Genomic DNA, 16,390 nt, shown 5'->3' on the forward strand with positions numbered 1-16,390 from the left:
GTAAAAAAAAAAAAAAATATATATATATATATATATATATATATATATATATATATATATTAAAAATTATAATATATATATATATATATATATATATATATATATATATATATATATATTATATATTATATAATAGAAGGAGAGCAGCACCCAAAAAAAGAGAAATTCGGTGCACGCAGAGTCCAGACCCGGGTCAGGGATCCATGTATAAGCAGAAATTGGAAATATCCGCAGCACACTGAGTAGTAAAATTCAAAAAAGTTTTATTCCATCACAGTGGGGGTGTCCAGAACAACGTTTCAACCAGCTCCCTGGTCTTTTTCAAGCTCAGTATACAATGTGCACAACACAAAATTTATAGGGGTACTAATCAAGTACCAAGATAAGTGTCAATCAAAACATAACATCAAATACAGTATAGAAAAGAATCACTCACAAAATTATGATCAAATACATCATACAAAAATAGTGAAAATATGCAAATCAATCCATCATTATTTCAAAAGTGTACATAAATACTGTGCTATGTGCACCAATACCTTAATAGGTATCTGATTATATAAATCAGACACCTGTGTAAAAATTAAAAACAAAGCAGTTGCTAAGGGAAGCTCACTCACCCGGACAAACTCTGGCTTGTAAACAAAGAAACTGCACGTGCGCGGCGGCCCAAGTCGTCGCGCATGGCGCCACATTAGAAGTAACTTCCTGTTGTTGTCTATGGGCGGGTTCAGAACACGTCCACTCGACAACATCCGTTTACATGGGCGTAATCAGAGCGCGTTCGTTAGCATGGCAACATGTCACTGGTCCCCAGCGCATGCGCAACGGACACCAACCTCCGAGACCAAGTCCCGAAAGAAGGCATCAGCCACGCAGGCGCAAACGGTCCAGTCTATCACATGTGTGAACAGGTATGGGAACCTAATAGCCTTATTAAAATAACAGAATCCCTCATAGGGACTAGCACAAAAATAAAAAACTCGAAAAATAGAAAAAAAGAAGGAAAAAGTATGTATAGTATATAAAACAATAAAGGAAGTAAAATAAAAAATAAAAAAATTAAAATAAAAAAATAAAAAAATACACAAATAAAAAATAATAAAAAGTAAAGATAATAATAAAAAATAAAATAATAAAAATTAATAATAAAATAAACCAATGTGCAGGCTGATAAATGGCATATTCAATAGTCCGAGGGTGTCATAGATACATTAAGAGTGGTGATACCACAGCCTGGCAAAAACCTGGGTTCGATATTGGCGCATGCCAAACAGCACATTGTGACGGATGGCATACACCATTGGGTTCGCGTCCCATCTCAACCAATTCCTTGGTTGATGATATGGACGCAACACCTCTATATCTCCCAGTGGACCCTCCAGTCACATTATGCCCAGGTACCCACACACTCAAGGTCCAATAGCAATGGACCAAAACAAGTAAAACCCTTCTAAGGACTGATAGCACCCAGTACATATAAATATATATATATTAAAAATACATTTATTAAATTAATCTAATTTAAAAAAAATGCATAATGTGTAGGATCGCATTAGCGGACATCCGCAGCATGTAATATGTTGCGGATGTCCACCATGTGATCCTACACATTATGCAGCAGTCACGGTAATTAGCTCCCTGCTGCGGCTGGGTAGCTTTGTGTGTCCACTCATAGCGGCGGATTTCCCGCCAGCAGTCATGAGCGGACACACTGAGCTACCCAGCCACAGCAATGATGGATATATTCGCCATGAGCGGTGCTTATTCCCACAACATGGCAGATATATCCATCAGGAGCCTTAAATGTCACAGACAGACGCGTCATACTGCTAGCCGACCAAGGACTAATCAGAGTAGTCCCTGGTGCAGCCAATAATTTGTAGGGGTGCGGTATATAAATGGGGTCACTTGTGGGGGTGGGGGTACTGTTCTGCCCTGAAAGCCAAATGGCGCTCCTCTCTTTCTGAGTTCCACCACGCGGCCAAGGAACCATATATGGCCAAAGCGGGGGTATATCCGAACATGGGACAAGCAGCTAAATAAAATACAAATGCAAAATATGCCCCCCAAATGATGCATTTGTGAAAAATTGCAAATTTCGAATTTTTAACACTGACTTTGTAATAATTCCTGCCAAAAAACTATGGTGTTAAAATACTCACTCTACCCCCTAGCGAATACCTTGAGGGGTCTAGTTTTTTAAACGGGGTCGTTTGGGGGGGGGTGTTCCTATGTTCTACTACCTTTTAATTTCTGCAAAACTTGCATAGCACACAAAAAAAGATGTACTTTTCAAATTTTCTAAATTTTCAAAATTTCAAGTTAAATTGTTAGGCTTCTAACTAATTTAAAATGTTAATTAAAAACAAAAAAATGACGTCAAAATAAAGTAGACATCTGAAAGTATAAGTTTCATAAACTATTTGGTCAGTATGTATAAATATATGCAACCTATTAGTGTTAAAATAGCAAAAAATCGTAATTTTTTGTAAAAATTTCATGATTTTTTGCATTGTAAAAAAAAACTACAAATGATATCGGCTTACTTTTACTATGTACATGAAGGACAACTTGTGACAAAAAATCTATGTCAGAATTATCGTGATTGGCAAAATGTTACCAGAGTTATTCTCTAATAAAGACAGACATCCCCGATTTGAAAAAACAGGCCTGGTCTTTCAGGGGCGTACAGGTTTATTTGTATTGGTCCTTAAGGGGTTAAGGATCTAGTTACATGTACAGTATTCTGCGCATATTTGATATGTAGGATTTGAAGCAGCAGAATTGAAGCTGTGGACAGTCATTTAGTTTACATTGAACTCTGCAGCATAAAATCTTCAGTTATAAATCCTGTGCATCAAATATGCGCATGATACTGTACGTGTGGATGGATAACATGAGTTTAAAATTCCCTATTAACAGGATAGGGGAAAACTAGGTGATCAGTAGGGGGCCTGAACGCTGGGACCCCCACTAATCATCAGAATGGATGTGAAATGTCCCCTGAAATTAAGGGAGTGGCCCAGCGATCAGGGCTGGTTCTGCCTATAAGCAAAATAGGTGGGTGCCTAGAGTGTCCTTTTGATTGGGGCGCCGCTCTGTGTGCTGCAAGAAAGTTAGTAACCAGCCAGCATCTGAAGCACCCACCCAGCCAGAACCACTGTCACGTGATGAGGTTTTTTCTACAGTGTGTCACCCCAGTGGTAGGTGATTACATGAGAAAGAGGTTTGTGACAGTGTGTCACTCCAGTAGTAAGGTGGGGCATGTCAAAGGGTGGAGCCAATGGGTGGAGTCAAGTGGCGGCAAAATTAGCTTTCACCTAGGGTGGCAAAAATCCTTGCACCAACCCTGCCATTCATTCTCTATGGAGAGGCACTGCTCCATATGTAGTGTTGGCCACGCATGTGCAGTGGGTTAATAAACAGCAGTTAAAGAATATTGAATATGTAAATAAGGTTGGATGTGGTTAGGGGAATGACTAAGGATGGGGCTAGGGGCATGGCCTCAGGTGCACACCCTAAAGCAAGTCTGCACATGCCTTTGGCCAGACCTCAAAGCTATGGTAAACTCATAAATAGGGAGATTTATCAAAATTTGTGCAAAGGAAAAGCTGACCAGTTGCCCATAATGACCAAACAGATTGCTTCTTTAATTTTTACCAAAGCCTCTGAAAAATAAAAGAAGCAATATGATTGTTTGTTATGGGCACTGGTCAACAGGTTTATATAAATCTCCCCAATAGACTTTGATAAAGGACCTACTATGTCCCCAAAGTCCCTGCACTACAACTACCATCCTAGTGGGCACTACATGATTGATGTTCACCTGTCAGTAAAAGTCCCTAGAAACTGCTTTATTTGAGTTTTATGGCTCTTCAGCACTTATGAAACAACTACTTCCAACAAGAGAACTGCCACACCACATAGAAATGTCCTTTTCTAACAGTTGGCAAACACACAGGTTGTAGAACACTGTATTAATGGGCCTTTGAATGCTGCATCCATTTTATGCCCATTCTATAAAAAAAAGACATAGAAATATATAAACAACTTTCAATGACACTTTGAAAAATCCATGCAAGATATTTTTCCCAGTGTCTTGGATATTATTCCCAAATTAGCCCATGGTGGCTTATCTCTCCCTGACAGCCAGAGTTGTCTGCCAGTATCCAATCCATGTCCCAGGGGATCACTGCCACTTATTGACACTAATTGCCTCCATACTTGACAGTCTAAGCCATGAAAACAAGAAGTAAATGGTTACCATTCTTCTCTGCTTCATCCCTAAAGATAGACATTTAAGTAGTCTTGAAGCTATGATGCACGATCTCAGGCCTCTGATAACATCATTAACGTCAATCAGGTTCTGAGTCATTCAGAGCTATGTCATGGATGTTCTACTAAACAAAACTAATACAATACAAACAATTATGGACAATATATTCAGCATCTCCAGCCAATGCATGATGGTATAGTATGCAAGGAGACCCACTATGCAACATCTCCACATCACATCCCTGATAAATAGGTCAACTCTCGCCTTAAAAGGGTACTCTAACACATGAAAATTGCCTCTACTTAGCTGCATGATAAAAATGAAGATATAGTCTAATATACATGATTGAGCCATTACAAATGCTTGCCTGTATTATTGTTTATGTTGTGCAGCTTTAAAGGGGTTATCCAGGAAAAAACTTTTTTTTTTATATATCAACTGGCTCCAGAAAGTTAAACAGATTTGTAAATTACTTCTATTAAAAAATCTTAATCCTTTCAGAACTTATGAGCTTCTGAAGTTTAGGTTGTTCTTTTCTGTCTAAGTAATCTCTGATGACACGTGTCTCGGGAACTGCCCAGTTTAGAAGAGGTTTGCTATGGGGGTTTGCTTCTAAACTGGGCGTTTCCTGAGTAACGTGTCATCAGAGATTACTTAGACAGAAAAGAACAACCTTAACTTCAGAAGCTCATAAGTACTGAAAGGATTAAGATTTTTTAATAGAAGTAATTTACAAATCTGTTTAACTTTCTGGAACCAGTTGATATATAAAAAAAAGTTTTTTCCTGGAATACCCCTTTAAGTAGTGTAGTTCAGATTCTTCCTTACTATTGATCCCCATTTTTCTGCAGTGATAACTCCTTTAAGTTCACGCTCATATGTTGGATAAACAGGCCCAAAGCTTTCACAGGCTATTCACTTGTCTACTTGACACAACACTTAAAGGGGTACTCCGCCCCTAAACATCTTATCCCCTATACAAACCCTCATGATCTCCAGAGCAGCCCCCCAGTCATCCTGTGCACGGAGCGAACTCCACGGATGACGGGTGACTCCAGCCATCATGCTTCCTTGATTCATGTCTATGAGAGGAGGCATGACGGCTATGTACTAGCCATCATGTGCCCCCTCCCTTAGACATGAATGGAGGGGGTGAGGCAGAATGTCACGAACATGGAAGCTCCAAGTTTCCGTGCAGTGCCTGCCTGAAGATCACGTGGGTCCTGTGGATAGAGGATAAGATGCTTAGGGGTGAGTTAACTCGAAAAGTACTCCCACTTCTGTTACAACTCACTTTGTTTCCAGGTGCAATCTAACTTTTTATCCCACCCCTCTATTGATATCACCATAGCCAAAATAACTAATGATCTGCTCACCATCTACTAGCCTCCAAGCCTCACACTATTGCTCTGTGCTCCTTCCTCCGGACCTGTACTTAGACACAGAGCATCACTGTTAAAGGGAATCTGTCAGCTCTCTGTCATGCTAAGAGCTCAAGTGTCAAGGAGATGTTGCCGTATTACAGCCCTCCTCTGCCCCTCCCTGCCCTGACTGAGTGACGTACAGGAGGAAGTATAAAGGAGGTATTATAAAAGGAAAATGTGATTTTATAACTTTGCAAACAGCCATCAGCTAAGAGACAGGTGTCATTAGTTTTATCTCAGCTATCGCCCCATCATTCAGTGATTCAGTTTAATAATTATTAAAATGATATATAAGGTTGTCCAAAACCTGTCCTCTCGATATATATATATATATATATATATATATATATATATATATATATAGATATATAGATATACATGTATACAGTGTCCTTGAATTAATGGTGCTTTAAAATTAATATCACAGGATCATATGTATACAGTATAACATGCATAAATACAGAGCATTTGTATTACATATACAGTACTAGACAACAGTAAATGCACAGTAAATTAGTCCTTTTACAAACAACTAGGTAGTTTTTCCTTTTTGCACTAACTAGCTTCCTGATGTGAAAGAGGTACCCTGGTGGAAAACAAATGTTTTCAAATCAACTGTGCCAGAAAGTTAAACATATTTGTAAATTGCTTCTATTTAAATGGGAACTGTGATATACACAAGTGAGGTTGGGCTAGCACTCCTCTGTGCTCTATCCTGTCTGATAGGACAGGGGAGAGCACAGAGGAGTCCTAACAGGCAGGAGAGAGCACAGAGGAGTGCTATCAGACAGGAGAGAGCACAGAGGAGTACTATCAGACAGGAGAGAGCACAGAGGAGTACTATCAGGCAGGAGAGAGCACAGATGAGTGCTATCAGATAGGAGAGAGCACAGAGGAGTCCTATAAGACAGGAGAGAGCACAGAGGAGTACTATCAGACAGAAGAGAGCACAGAGGAGTACTATCAGACAGGAGAGAGCACAGAGGAGTACTATCAGACAGGAGAGAGTACATAGGAGTCCTATAAGACAGGAGAGAGCACAGAGGAGTGCTATCAGACAAGAGAGAGCACAGAGGAGTGCTATCAGACAGGAGAGAGCACAGGGGAGTGCTATCAGACAGGAGAGAGCACAGAGGAGTCGTATCAGACAAGAGAGAGCACAGAGGAGTGCTATCAGACAGGAGAGAGCACAGAAGAGTCCTGTCAGATGGGAGAGAGCACAGAGGAGTGCTCTCAGACAGGAGAGAACACAGAGGAGTGCTATCAGACAGGAGAGAGCACAGAGGAATCCTATCAGACAGGAGAGAGCAAAGAATAGTCCTGTCAGACAGAAGGGAGTACAGAGAAGTCCTATAAGACAGGAGAGAGCACAGAGGAGTGCTATCAGGCAGGAGAGAGCACAGAGGAGTGCTATCAGACAGGAGAGAGCACATAGGAGTACTATCAGACAGGAGAGAGCACAAAGGAGTCCTGTCAGACGGAAGAGAGCACAGAGGAGTACTATCAGACAGTAGAAAGCACAGTGGAGTGCTATCAGACAGGAGAGAGCACAGAGGAGTACTATCAGACAGGAGAGAGCACAGAGGAGTACTATCAGACAGGAGAGAGCACAGAGGAGTCCTATCAGACAGGAGAGAGCACAGAGGAGTACTATCAGACAGGAGAGAGCAAAGAGGAGAGCTAGCCCACTCTCACTTACTGGACTTTGTCCATGCCTGTGCTTCAGCTTCAACAAAGCCATGATTTTATAAGCCATTATTTATATAAAAAGGAAATAACGTTTTCTTATTAAGTATATCAGAAAGGTTAACGTTTTGCCAAGATTTAAAACATAGAAAAAGTTTTTGAATCTGAAAGTGCCCATTTGATAATCTTAAACCTTCCAGTACTTATCAGCTGCTGTATTCTCCTGAGAAAGTTTTGCAGTTATTTCCAGTTTGACCACAATAATCTCTGCTGACACCTCTGTCCATGTCATGAACTATCCAGAGTAAAAGAGGTTTGCTATGGTGATTTGCTTCTACCCTGGACAGTTCCTGACTTGGACAGAGGTGTCAGCAGAGAGCACAGTGGAAAGAACTACACAACTTTCTCTGTAGTATACAACACCTGATAAATATCGGAAGGCTACTCTACTTGGACCTTAGGACCAGGTCTGGAGGGGACAAGTCGCTTTGGGGGTGACCGCTGCTCCTTTTGGCCTTCCCCAGTAGACCTGCCCAGCTCTGTGTGGTTGTCCATTGTGCCTTGGGGGTCTTCCACACGGCCAACTAACAGAACAGATACTACACTTAATTATAGCCCAAAAAAAAAGCCAAAAAGTGATGCTCCAGATCACAGCTAAAGCCCAGGCAAGTACAACCAATGTCCTCTTATCTCCGCTCCAAAGCATGCTTGGAGTTACCTGCCATGTTTGACTTAGAGCAGTTAGATAAAAAGGACAGAAACCGAACTTACCATGGCTCTTGCCATGCGATGCTGGGGAATGACCCCTGTGCACATGATCCTCATTTTTATATATAAATATATATATATATATATATATATATATATATATATATATATATAAAAGCTCTAGGAAGGAGTATGGAGAGGAAAAAAGGCATGGCTAGAATCCTAATGTGCCCTTCCTGCTCATTTATACCCCTGTTTTCCGACTGCCAGGCCAACTTTATCTATCATGGTGAAGAAAATGGACAAAAAATGTGGCTTGACAACTTCCCCTTCTTATCACCTGATCCCATAGTTTTACCAGGCAAAGACCATTTCTGGACAGTTTGAATTATGAATTAAAATAATTTACTAATGCTGAATGTGGATTATAAATTCTGTATCTGACCTTCCTCATAAAAAAAATAATTATCCAGTTTTGGCTTAAGCTTCCCATCAGATTACACTTTCACATATTTAGTTCATACCTGAACTGAAGGACATATATTTAGACTCATCAGCAGAAAGTATTGGTGGTTGAACTTGTTTCCTTCACTACTTAAAGCATAGACTTTTTATAAAAGGATTTTCCCATTTACAGAATCTGGTGCAATGGAGATAAATAATTTATCCTTATCTGCTCTAATTACAAGTCTTCTCTCGGCTTCTAGCGGCCAATGAGACAGAATACATCATCTAAATTCTAATCAATGAGCAATGGATATCTCCTTTTGAGCACATAGCCCTTAGCAGGGCGGTAAATTCTGTTTTAGCACATGTAGTAAACGACAAAGTAATACCACAGCACAATGTGATGCCCTTTGAAACCCATCCGAGCAGTCAGTGGTTGCATGTGTCTCTCTGTGTGCCATCTGGGAGTAATGTGTTATTGTTTCATTAAAATGCTTAAGGAGCAGAGTGGTTCATAAGACAGATAACAATCTGACTCTTCACTAAATTAAAGCAGCATACAAGGGATGTAAGATGAGGAGGTAAATGGGACCTTTCTCCTTTTTATACTCAGCAGATTGGCATACATAATGGAAGTTTTCAATAGGTAATGTATAATAAAATAAAATCAATCACGACCAACCACCACCACAACACCTGTGTCCCTTAGGAGGAATGTTCCAATGTGGGACTGCCAGACTTAACTTCCAACTTTGGGCCATGCCACCCTATAGACACAGTGCGGGGCATTTACAAAGAGTGGTGTAAATTCTTAAATGGGCACTCTCATTAAAACAAATTTTTGCTATTGCACTCCTTATGGTAAATAAAAAAATCTATCTAATGTACTTTGTTTAAAAAAAAAAGAAATTTTCTATGTTTTATTTGTGTTTAAAAAAGCTGCCACTAGGTGTCTCCCTACCTGTCCAGAGCACATTTCCCCCCACCTCTTGCAAAGACTTTGGACTCCTGTTGGCAGCCCTATCCAATCATAGCTCATTTCACACTGAATGCTCTGGGCTGTATGTAGCAGAGTCAGGGAGGAATTTCCCCCGTATATGGCTTCAGATGATGTCACGACTGTTGGGTAACACCCCTTACCAGTCTGGGTATCTGACTGAGACTGAGCAGAAAATACAGATCAAAATCAAGGTGGAAAAATTACAAATAATAAAAATAAAGGCAGGGGGTTATCATGACGGGGGCAGTGAACTGGGAGGATTATAAAATTTAACACGATCATGAGAGGTAACTATTTTGGAGCACAAAAGTTTCAGTAATAGTTGTGGATGTGTGCCAAATTTATCAAACGGCGCACATATCAAACGACTTTGATAAATTTTGCAATTTCTAAAAAAGTTGCAGAGTTTGTGCGGACGTGCGAATTTTGTGTGAAAAGTCGCTTATACCCTGACTCAAAAGTCGCACAGAAAATGTAGGGCAGGACGGACTTGACCTGATTAACCGCCTATTTCTGGAATTGTGCAACAATTTTGCGACATTCAGCAAACAGTCACACTTAGTAAATCAGTGACCACTGCACAAAGTGCTCTAAATGGATAAAAATCATGGAAAGGTTTCTAAAGCAATTGTCGCACAAAAAGTCGCACGACCCATAGAGAAACATAGAACATAGAGAAAAAAAGCCATTAAACACAACTTTCTGAATGTCTTGATAATTCCCCCCCCCCCCCCCCCCCAAGTGGCACTGCAACAATGGCAATCACCCAGCACTACACCAGTGTGATCAGATCGCAAAGCTCATCTTACCATGTGCTCCCAGCTTGGAATAAAGCCTAATGTAGTCTCCATTTTTGCTTCGTTTTTTTCCCCCTGTATAATGTAGTCTCCTGCTACCTAAAAATGCCTGGGCCGGATGCAGTATATATTTTGATCAAAACATACAAGCCCACTTGCCGTGTCAAGGCCATCTGATTCAAGTGTGACAGCATATAAGGTTATGTTCACATGGTAAAAGGTCCGTACTGAAAATTTTCATGCGGACATTCCACTTACAGCCGAGCACCCGCAGAACATTCTGGTGCCAGGACCGCTCGAAAATGTGCCATAGACAGCAATGCATTTCACTGAGGGATCTGCAGAAAGAATAAACATTTCTATGCTTTCTGCAAACACCGGAATTGAAATTTCCACGGCAGAAACATCTGGTGCAGAAATTCTACCGTGTGAATAGTGCAGTAGAATCCTATTGAAATCAATGGGACTCTGCTGCTGCGGAATGTCAGCATCACATTTTTCTGCAGAGTTCCGCGCAAAAATTCTGCCATGAGAACATGGCCTTAGGGTTCACTCCTAGTTTACCTCAGTCTTCTGGCAGGTAGCAAATGCTAAGTTAGTGATCTGTTCATATTGATGTTGTGGGGCTGTGCAGCTACCATTTCATATATATCTCTAGCCAAGGGCCCATGGGCTCTAGCTTATGCCCCTGCTTAAAATTGATTTATGAAGTATAATTTCTGTCTACATTTATGACTAGCCTAACACTTTATCCAACTGTTATACTGTAAAATCTACCTTAGCGGACACCTCCCAATATGGGACTCCTCCCAATAGCGGATCGTTTTTAATTCCCCGGCAGAGTCTCATAAGACTTAATGTATTTGCACCCTTCGAATAGGGGACATTCCCAATAACAGATGTGGACACACCCAATAGGGGACAATAGGGGACACCGGCCACATCATTCAACCTCCTCCTTCCCTGATCCCCCTGAGCCACTTTATTCCCCTGTGCCAAATCATCCCCTTCTTTATTAGCTCCTGTGCCACATCATTTCCTCTTGATCCCCCCATGCTATTTCATTCTCCCTTTACTGCCCTCTGCAAATTCATCAACCCCTCTTTACCACCCCCTGTGCCATTTCTTCCCCCCATATGATATTTCATTCCCCCTTTATGCCCCTGTGCCATTTATCCCCCCCCCCCCCCCCCGGACCATTTTCCCCCTTCATCCCCCTGGGCCGCTTCATAAAGAGGGGGGTGATGAATTTACACAGAGGGTAATAAAGGGGGAATGAAATAGCATGGAGGGGGGATCAAGAGGAAATTATGTGGCAGAGGGGGATAAATGGTAAATGATTAGTGATGAGAGGCATAGGCCATATTCGAATTTGCGATATTTCGCGAATATATGGACGAATATTCATCCTATATCCGTAAATTTTGCATATTCGTTCACTTTTTTTTCATGCCAAATTCGTTTTGAAATTCGCAAAATGCGCATGCAAGATTATATCTTTCAACTAACTACTTTCCTATTAGTTGCTAGGGATGTTGCTAACCTCTGACAATTGTATTTGTATCCTTCTCATTGGCCCACAAGTTAAAAGAAGGGAGGGATCAATGTCCTCTGGAAGTGCCGATATTTGCAAATTTACGCATATTCGCCTTCTTTGGACCACAAGCTGAAAGCAGAGAGGGATGATCACTTTTTATTTACACAGAACACATCATTGTGATGTGTACTGTGAAAAAAAACAACAACGAATATTCATCGTAACGAATATATTTAGCTATATTCAAAATATTCGCAAAATTGAGAAGTGCTGATATTCACAAATTTACGCATATTCGCCTTCTTTGGACCACAAGCTTAAAGCAGGGAGGGATGATCACTTTTTATTTACACAGTACACATCATTGTGATGTGCACTGTTAAAAAAAAAAAAAATAATAATATTCATCGTAACGAATATATTTAGCTATATTCTAAATATTAGCAAAATAGAGAAGTGCTGATATTCGCTATTCGAGTATTGCTTTGTGGTAGCAGGGTGTGATGGGGGCAGATGCTGTTACCCTAGGGGCAGATTGCCTCAACCTCTTGTATTTGTGACACCAGGGCATGGTTTAACCTAAAACCACCCAAAGGCATATGGCTGGATCCTGGGCTAGGCACGGGGGCAATAAAGACTCAGACGCCAATTTAGGGACAGCATTAGCTTTACTGAGGGTAGACAGTGGGTAAAGTCTATACAGTTCAGCCAGGGCCTAAGGAGGTGACCAGTGACGCAGAGACCTTAAGGGCTTGCTGGGACTTGTAGTAGGACTGGAAAATTTAATGCAGACCACGCTGACTTAACAAATGACAGGGACTGACTTCACTTGACTTTAGCTTACTTGACTTGATGGTGGCTGCAGGACTTGACTTTGAGGTCTCCAACACTCTGGACACATACACACTAGGTACGACTGCAATGGACTTCAGCTTAGTAGAAGAGCAGAGCTCAAAGAGAGACACTAGCTCCACCCAGGGCTTATATGGGGGAGACTAGCAGGGAGCCCATAGGTCACTCTTGGGATCACCTGGTCACTGGTACCTCGCCTGGGACATGTTCTCTCACAGGTCTGACAACTGGAGGAGGTGAGAGCACTGGTAGATCTTCTTTCAGACACAACTTGATTTGGTTTCGGTGAACAACTTGTGGCTCATACCCAGACTTTTGTACTTTGTACACATCAGAGTCCGGATAGGGTATGACCGTCACCGTGTACGGTTCTGTCTCCCAGATAGAGTCTATCTTGTGGGTTCTTGGAAACTTCCACAGCCAGACTTTATCGCCCAACTGAAGTGGTTTGGCAGAAGCATGACGGTTATAATCCACCTGTTGTCTCTGCTGGGCCTCGCCCATCTCCTTGCTGACAATTTCTTTGGCTTCTTGGATTCTTCTCTGGTGGTAAGAGACCCCTTATTCCATGGAGGCTTGTGGAAAGTTGTTGAACGGGGCTTGGAGCCCAAATGTTCGGTCTTTAGGCAGCTGTCCATGGCGTCCCATTATCAAGTATAAAGGGGTGTACCCTGTAGAACAGCGGACTGTGTTATTATAGATCTCCAATAATTCGGGCAGCAGTCGGTGCCACTCTTCTTGTCTTGACACAGAGGCAGCTTGCAACATGTGGATAAAGACTTAATTGATGCGCTCACAGAGCCCGTTCCCCTGGGGGTGATAAGCAGTAGTCCGGAGTTTCTTGCAGGCATGTAATTGACACAGCTCTTGGAAGAGTTGGGCCCTCGAAGGCCGTTCCCCGGTTTGTTAAGACAGACTCTGGACACCCAAGGGTTTGCACCAAATTGGAGTAGAACATCTGGGCCGCTGTCTTGGCTGTAAGATCTTTGACGGGACAACAACAACCCATTTAGAGTAGTGATCCACCATGGTGAGAGCATAAGTGTACCCGGATCAGGGAGGAGACAACTTGACATGGTCTAGCATGACCAACTGGTTAGGCCTTTCACTCTGGATGGAATGGAAGGGGGCTCTTTCATCCTTGCGCACGTTCTTGGTGACATTACAGACAGCACATTCACTGCACCATTTCCCAAAGTCTCTCCGAAGCTACTGTCACGCCAAGATTATATTGGATCAGAATGCGGTCTTGTGAACTCCAAAGTGTCCCGATCATGGTATGCGTTGAGAACCACCGCCACATCGCTTCAGGGAACCATAATCTGATTAAGTCGATCACCAGAGACCAGATCCAAAGAATTTCGGCACAACAGCCCTTTGTGCACAAACAGTCGCTTCCTCTGTCGCCACAGATGTTTCAACTCATAATCACACTGGGCCCAGCATAGACGGGTTGGTACCTTTTTCGCCAGAAGGTAGTCCAACAGATCCCCCATGACTCGACTTTCATCTTGAAGAGCCTTCCAGGTGTACAGGTCTTCTTTCAGGTCCATCAGGGTGGTCACAACATTCTGGTTCATGACAGTTGATAAAATTGGGGCATCTCCACATCCTCCTACATGTCTTCGACAGGTGGTTCTTTGCCGGGGGTCATTCGAGACAGCACATTGGCATTGACATTCAACTTACCGCTTCTGAACTTGATGGTGAAACTGTAATTGGCTAATCTTGAACCCCAACGTTGTTCGATGGCACCCAACTTGGCATTGTTCAGGTGGGCCAATGGGTTATTATCTATGTAGACAGTAAATGGTGTGGCAGCCAAGTAGTCTTTGAACTTTTCGGTCGTGGCCCATACCAGGGCAAGAAGTTCTAACTTAAATGAGCTGTAGTTTGCATCGTTCTGCTCTGCTCCTCGCAGGTTACGACTGGCATAGGCAAATACTCGCTCTTGCCCCTTCTTGACTTGGGACAGGACAGCTCCCAGACCTTCTAAACTGACATCCGCATATAATCGGAACAGCTGACTGTAGTCTGAGTACGCCAGGATGGGTGGTTCTGTCAGCAGATGTTTAAGAGCTCAAAACGCTGTCTCTTGCTCGTCGGCCCATTCAACAGGTAGTTTCCCATTGTAGTTCTCCTTCACTGTACACCATAAGAGAGCTGTGAGGGGTTCTGAAATCTGGGCAAAGTGGGGAATGAAGCGGCGGTAGTAGTCGGCAAATCCTAGGAAGCTCCTGACATCTTTCAACGTGCACGGAGTAGGCCAGTTCTTGACAACTTCCACCTTTTCAGGATTGGGCTGGACTCCCTCAGCGCTGACAATATGACCCAGGTAGTGTACCTGAGGTTTGAGCAAGTGACACTTTGATGGCTTGATCTTCAGCCAATGCTTGATCAGGACTTGGAAGATGTCTGATAGATGACTGAGAAGTTCCTAGTAGGACTTGGAATACAAAATGACATCGTCCAGGTACAATAGGACACTTTGAAAATGTAGATGGCCCAAGCACCTTTCCATCAAACGCTGAAACGTAGCAGGGGCATTACATAGCCCAAATGGCATACTTTTAACTTATCAAGGACCAAGGACATACTGGTACATCCTTGGTCCTTTTCCTTTCTATAACGCGGGGCCACAGCATGGCCCTGCGTCATTGCGGGTCGGACCCGTGGCTAATAGCGCGCGGAACTGATTGCAGTGCCGCACGCTATTAACCCTTTATACCCTTCAAAGTAAACCAATGCCAGTTAAAGTAAACCAATGCCCAAACAGCTGTAGGATAGCAGGAGGGTCCCCTTACCTGCCTCCTGTTGTCCGATCACCGAATGACTGCTCAGTGCCTGAGATCCAGGCATGAGCAGTCAAGCGGTAGAATCATTAATCAATGGTTTCCTATGAGAAACCGTTGATCAATGTAAAAGATCAGTGTGCGCAGTGTTATAACCCCCTATGAGAGCTATAACATTGCAAAAAAAACCTGAATAAAGATCATTTAACCCCTTCCCGAATAAAAGTTTGAATCACCCCTCTTTTCCCATTTAAAAATAAAAACAGTGTAAATAAAAAAAATTAAAAAAAACATTTGTGGTATCGCTGCGTGCGGAAATGTCTGAATTATAAAAAATATATTGTTAATTGAACTGCACGGTCAATAGTGTATTTTTGGTCACTTTTTATGTCATCAAAAAATTAATAAAAAGCGATCAAAAAGTCAGATCAATACAAAAAGGGTACTGCTAAAAACTTCAGATCACGGCGCAAAAAATTAGCCCTCATGCTGCTTCGTACGTGAAAAAATAAAAAAGTTATATGGGTCAGAAGAGGACAATTTATAAATTTTCCTGAACGTAGTTATGATTTTTTCCAGAAGTACGACAATATCAAACCTATATAAGTAGGGTATCATTTTAATCTTATGGACCTATAGAATAAAGATAAGATGTCATTTTTACCGAAAAATGTACTGCGTAGAAACGGAAGCCCCCAAAAGTTACAAAATTTGGTTTTTTCTTCAATTTTGTAGCACAATGATTTTTTTTCCGTTTCGTCGTAGATTTTTGGGTAAAGTGACATGTCATTACAAAGTAAAATTGGTGGCACAACAAATAAGCCATCATATGGATTTTTAGGTGAAAAATTGATAGAGTTATGATTTC

Source organism: Hyla sarda, chromosome 6, assembly GCF_029499605.1.
Source record: "Hyla sarda isolate aHylSar1 chromosome 6, aHylSar1.hap1, whole genome shotgun sequence".
NCBI lineage: Eukaryota > Metazoa > Chordata > Amphibia > Anura > Hylidae > Hyla > Hyla sarda.